Here is a 7046-nt window from a genome sequence, read left to right on the forward strand (position 1 = left end):
TAAAATAAACACAGCATAACATGTCAAACAATGTACCAATGGTCAATAACAAGTATTCATATTGCTCAAATTTTTTATATGTTCAGGTGTGCAGCACATATGCTATAGGCATATAACATCGCTAGAGTAAAAATGTAAGAGTTTATGAGTATAATTTACATATTTTGCCTGTAACATGCAAACTCCATTATTATTTTTTTTTATTTGAAGCACTCACAACGTTGCTGGCTAAATCAGCATGCTTTAGTCTAGTTCCAATAGCTGCCCAGTTTAGACTACAGGCTCCATAGTAGGCTGTATTAGTGATTAGATTAGAAATTAAAGCTGTGTTTTGTTACCTACACATAACATACTACAACCAGCATGAGGAAGTTCACTGTTAACTGGCATATTGATGGTATATGTAGCTAACATTATTAAGAAATCAGCAGGTACACTGGACTGTATTTTGTCTCATTAACTGTATGAGTACAGACAGCCTTTTATAGTGCATGTTTAATGTGTGTTTTTCAGTAATCAGTGAGGACAGAGATGCAAAAGAGAGAAGGAGAGAGAGAGAGAGATAAAGAGAGAGAGAGGGAGAGAGAAATAAATGAAATAAAAAGTAATTTGAAGCTATCGTTTGATTTAGCATAGGTTTCAATATGTATTTTCAGCTGAAAATAAACATATACATAAAGAGTTATTCAAATCAGTTTATGGGACAGTAGTAGCAGTTCAGATGGGGAAGGAACAAATGAAAAGAAAGGGTGCATAACAGTTATGGATGAGCAATGATTCTGTAAAATAAAAGAGAAACAGTTGGTGTAACACTCATATTTGGCAGTTATTTTATTCACAATGATAATAAAGATCATATTTTTGCAAAATAGACCTCACTAAAATTCTGATCCTAGTTACGGCCCTGGCTGCAACATGTGCAGTTCATTGCTAAGAGACTGCGTTATTGTTAAAGTGTTGTTTTTTTGGGTAGTCAGATTGGTTAGCAGAATACAGAGCCATTAGCACTTACACTCAGAAACTGTTTGTTTCTTACACACAGGAAGGACATTATTATTCAGCGAAAAGCGTTCAAGGGTTTTTCAGTTAAGCAGGGCATTGAAAGTAGGCCCTATATTGTACACATAGATTTTTTTTTATATATACTTTCTTTAGTCTTAGCTATTGTTGTCTGTCTATTGTTGTTATTTTTCTCTTATGTTAAACTGCTGAGTTCCCAATAACTGATCACATGGCTAGCAGATGTCTACTTCAGTGTTTCCAGACTTACAATAGAGTTTGTTCTTGTTCCTAGTAGTAGCACAAGCAGCTACTTGTATGGGTTTACAACAGAATGTCTATTGTCCTCTTTATATGCACAAACAGCCACTTGTATATCTCACAGCAGAATGTATGTTGTCCTGACGTAATCCTTAACAGATGAACCAATAGCTGAACAGCAAATACTCAGCATAAAGTCCAGCTTGGGAAACCTGTTGGTCAGACTGGGTTTGTGGTCAGGATGGACAAGGTGCTCTTTGAATAAAACCTTCATTCCTGCGAACCTTGCTCTGCTGACTCTCTGTTCAATGGCATAAAAATAAATAATATAAATTAAACATGAAATGTGGCATGTACAAAGGTTATGGCACATTTAATATGTTTTTTTTTTTTAACCAATATTAAATTCGCAAACAAATGTGGTCATGTTATAACTGAAGTTTGGGGGGAGGAGCATGGCTGAAACTCCTTCTTCCAATCTATAGCCCCATAAATTCACATCTTCAGCCTTCCGTTCCTGTGAGGAAGTGTTCACAATCCCCACCACGACCCCATCTTCTCCCTGTTTCTCGGTCCTACATCAGTTTCTACTACAGCTATGAGGGGAGATCTGGCCTTCTAGCTACAGGCCGAAGCTGTCCAGAACTCTAGTCCAAGTTCTCAGAGTTCTCCTTGCTCCCTCAATCAGTCTTCCTTCATACTACTACCATGGTCTGAACTCACAAAATAGAAATTGTGCGCTAAACCAGGTGACCAGGTGGTACTAAAACTTGCTTACACCTATATCTATATTAGTTAAAAATGTCCAGCAACAGCATCCTGTGGTCAATGACCACAGATGAAGAACTAGAGGATGACCAACACAAACTGTGCAGCAGCAGATGAGCTATCGTCTCTGACTTTACATCTACAAGGTGGACTGACAAGGCAGGAGTGTCTAATAGAGTGGACAGTGAGTGGACACAGTGTTTAAAAACTCCAGCAGCACTGCTGTGTCTGATCCACTCAGACCAGCGCAACACACACTAACACACCACCACCACATCAGTGCACTGCAGTGCTGAGAATGACCCACCACCCAAATAGTACCTGCTCCGTGGGGGTCCTTTGAGGGTCCTGACCACTGAAGAACAGGGTAATAAAGTATGCAAAAGAAATAGACGGACTACAGTCTGTAATTGCATAACTACAAAGTGCTCCTGTATGGTCAGTGGAGCTGATAAAATGGACAATGAGTATAGAAACAAGGTTTTCAATGTTATGGCTGATCGGTGTCTATAGGCATATTAGTAGGAATGAACAGAGGACCATCTCTTATTATCATGTTCCACAATCACAAAAAAAGTAGTATAAACTTAATTTATTAAATAATTTCTATATTAATCAAACAGAACAGACTCAGCATATATTAATTTTGTTATCTCAAAATAAAATTCACTTGCGATTAGTGATTTGTCAGTTTGCAAGTCACAGGCTCTTTATTTTTTTATTTATTTGTTTATTTATTCATTGTCTTTATCTATCTATGATGCTTTACAACCAATAAGTGAACTTTGTTCATAAGAAACCCTCCAGTACTGGTGCATTCACATTAGAATTCACATCTCACCCACTCTAAGTCCACCCTTGATTTATTATGTAATAGAACTCCATTAAAAACGTTAATGGTCATTATTACCCTGCTGTGAATTTGAATTTCCCTTTTAAGTCATTCTCCTTCTGACCTTCAACCTATCATTACCATTCATCACCGAGAGACACGCAGGCACGTAATTCCTCCACAACCACACGTTCGACTCTTAATACGCTGGCTATCAGGGTAAGGAGGGTCACATTAAAACTATTCTGATACAGATTACTGATTAACTCCTAACAAATATGATCTGTGATCTATACTGTAAGAAATGTACCATAAGATTTACAGTAATATACTGGCAGCAGAGTTCAGTAGTTCATTTTAACCTTGCCCAAGTTATTACGGTAAAAATACAGTACTAATAATAAATCAGCATTTTACTGTAAAATAAAAAAGTGGTAAATTTACAGCCATTTTTACAGTATGGAAAGAGTGACATCATGAACTGATTACATTCCATTCGCTGTTGTCAGAAGAAAACGTCGTATCTCCAAAATGGTAACTTTACAGGAGAAGGAAAAAAACCTACTTTACTTTTAATGTAAGTCAATGGAACCAGACATTTTTCCAAGTTATTTTGGGTCGTTTTTGTTGGTCCATTCATCATGAAATTTACACACATTGTATAAGGCATTTCCCTGCGATGGACTGGCGACCTGTCCAGGGTGTATCCTGCCTTCCGCCCAATGACAGCTGGGATAGGCTCCAGCACCCCACCGCGACCCAGAAGGATAAGCGGTTTAGATGATGTATGTATGTATGTATAAGGCATTTTCAAAATATGTCAGAAAGTTCCTTTTCCGTCTTTCATTTGTACTTTAGCATGCAGGTTCCCCAGAACACATTGGCTATACTAGTTAAGAATAGTTAAGAAGTTTTTTGTATGGTAGCCAGCAGAAGATTTGGGGAGTAACAGAACATAGTAACAGTGTTATGTTTAAAAAAGGTAACTGTATTCTGGTCCAATTACAGAAATAAGGCAGTGATTATATGTCAAAAGTAAACCAAAAAAACTGTGTCATGTTAAAAAGGTATATGAAAATGATGTTCACATTTGAATCAAGTGAATAAGTGAACTTTTAGCGTGTGATGAAGATCTATCATAACATTTAGGCTCCAACTCTCTCTACAATGTAGCTGCGACGTGCGCAGATTACAGATACAGAAAAATAAAGGGATTACTAGCAGGACTGCCTTCAAACCACTCTTTCACACCAAGCACGATTTTTCTGATGACGAGTGTGACATTATTTTATTCACCCTCTGATTTTACGCAGGCATGAACTCACTCCTCTATCTCTGTTGTCTGTGTGGTTGGCATAGCAACAGCCCAGCTGAATGGACGGTTGTGTCTCAGCAACTTGTCACAAATGTCAAAAGGTTTGTCCTCTGACTCGTCACGTATGATGTCCATCTCGAAAGCAGCTTAAACTGGACTACAGAACTCTAAGCGGGATATGAAGAAATTTATTAGATCCTGATTGAAGACTTCAGACTTTCCACTCTGCTTTCACTTTGCCCTCCCAATGACCCTTTTGGCTTTTTAAATGGAGAATATCTTTGTCTTACACTCTGATGGTTCTTCAAGGGTTATTTAGTAAAGGGAATGGCACTATTTAGCACCAAAAAGGGTTCTGCTATGGTTATGATGTCAAGGTTGTAACACCCTTTTTGGGAGTATATAGAACTGTTTTCCAAAATGTTCTATATAGAACCATATACAACATGTTCTCTATCAGTCTGAAGAACAATTTCGTCATGCAAAGAGCCAAATAAGCAAGATGTGGTTCTATATAGATTGCATGGCTCTAAATAGAACCATTCTCTTTACTAAAGAACCCTTGAAGAACCATCTTTTTTAAGAGTATACTTTGTCTTTATTTAATTATATGACTTTAAAAAGACCAAAATACAAAAGTAATGTGCTGCTGTCGGCAGAAAACCTTGTATCTCCGTTTTTGACCTTTTTCAGTTTTTGACATAATTTGAAAATACCTGTTGCCCTTTACATTATATGCACTTTTCATGAAGAATGGACCAAAAGACATGGCCCTAAAATACTTGGTAAAATGTCTGGTTCCATTGACTTACATTAAAAGTAAAGTAGGTTTTTTCTGTCTCCTGTAAAGTTACTATTTTTGAGATACGAGGTTTTGTTCCAACAGCAGCGATATATATATATATATATGTGTGTGTGTGTGTGTGTGTGTGTGTGTGTGTGTGTGTGTATAAAATACTAAAGATAAAAAAAATTTAAAATAAACTCCATCCTACACATAAATACACACACATACACACACACACACACACATATATAAATATATAGTCAATAAGTCTATACAGTACTTACAGTACTAAGTAACGTTAATTACTTGCTGGTTAATTCTCTTCTTGTTTAATTCCGGTTAATTCTTCTTCTTTGCTGCTGTAGCACTGTGACTTTCCCCATTGTGGGACTAATAAAGGATTATCTTCTCTATCTTCTTTTCTCTTCTTCTCTGGGATTTCTCCACACAAAGTCTACCATGAGTTTGGTGTAGTGCTAAAAGTGTTTTTCTCTGAAACAAATATAATTTTGTTAACCATTTCATGAAGAAACCTAAAGAACTTCTTTAAAGCCTCTGTCTGTTGCAAAATAGTATTAATCCAAAATAACCATCAATAATATTCCAGTTAAATGTAAAAAAAAAGTGCTTTTTCAAACTTTTTCATGCATTTTTGTGCCATCTAAGTCCATAGTCAATATTCCTGTCAGATCTTGCGGTAATAATAATGACATGCTTGAACTCCCCACCATCCTGCTTCTTCACACTAGTCACATATTCTTTCACTTAAAAGGCAGCATGCTATTTCACACTGCGATAATCAGGAGGACTTGGCCATCTGGAAACGTTCAGAACTCTCCGTTCGTTAGCTGATTTCAACCCAAATGTTCATTTTCTCATCTCTCATTTTTCTTTTGCGCAAACAACATTCTTTAAAGATCTTACAGTCATAAAAAATTAACTATGGTTTGTCCTATGCTGTTCCTACTGTAGTTTTCAGTAATGAAGCACTATATAAGTTTCTTTTAATGCATCTGTTTAAATATTCATGGCCTGCCCTGAATTTCCTAGTTTTTATTAAGCAGAGGAGAAATTTCCTCCCATCTAAGACAAAGCAGTGTTACCTCAGAAGAGAACGCAGGCAGAAGGGAAGCAACATCATCACATGGGAGTCAAATCTGCCCCAACAAACAGTTTAAAATCCAAATTTGCATGTTTCTTTGTCAGTTTGCTGGTCAGTGATGGATTCAGTGATTCTAGGGCCAAAGACAGGAATGAGGCCTCTTGAGGCTCTGGGCTCCAGAGTGGCGCAACCATCTACACTGCAAAACAAATGATGTCTTGACAAATAAATGTACATATCTGATTTACTGCATTGTGCTGTGCTTTTTTTCAAAAAGTAGTCCAAACTGAAACACTCCTTATAACTTCAGAGTGAATGGGCGGGGCTACACTGCTGCAAACTGAATGGGCAAGATACATGTAAATGTTTTGGTTTTTCACAATGTCACAGAAACAATGAATTCAAAATAGGTTGTTTTTTTGCAGCTTAATTTCCATGTATGGGCTGAATGGACTGAGGAGTGAACAGTATGTTTTGAAACTTAAAAAAATGTTTAAAAATAAGGTGGTAAGCACTTATAAAACTGAGGAATGATCATTATTATGTATGAAGTGTTCTGAAATGTTGATTTTCTTTCTGTTTTGATATTCCTCTATATTGTTTAAATACAGGAATTTATATGATTTATAAAGGGTAGTCAAAAAAAAGCTATAGCTTTAGACTACACCTTTTCGGGTCAGTACTTGTTTTTGTATCGATTATTATGTCCATTAATTATATACCTATAATTTTTCCTTTTATTTTTGTATTACCTATTTTTTTTCTTTAATTGTTATGGGTGTAAACACCTTGATCAACCGAAATAAACTAAATAATAAATAAATAATAAACTAAACAATGATTACATAATAATAAACAATCATGAACAATAAATAATAATAAACAATGATTACATACTACATTAACAGCATTTATTTCAATAAAAGCAAAGAAAATGTGTTTTCCATGATACATCACAGTATGTCTAATTTGTATTTTTAGG

Source organism: Colossoma macropomum, unplaced genomic scaffold (assembly GCF_904425465.1).
Source record: "Colossoma macropomum unplaced genomic scaffold, Colossoma_macropomum, whole genome shotgun sequence".
Lineage (NCBI taxonomy): Eukaryota > Metazoa > Chordata > Actinopteri > Characiformes > Serrasalmidae > Colossoma > Colossoma macropomum.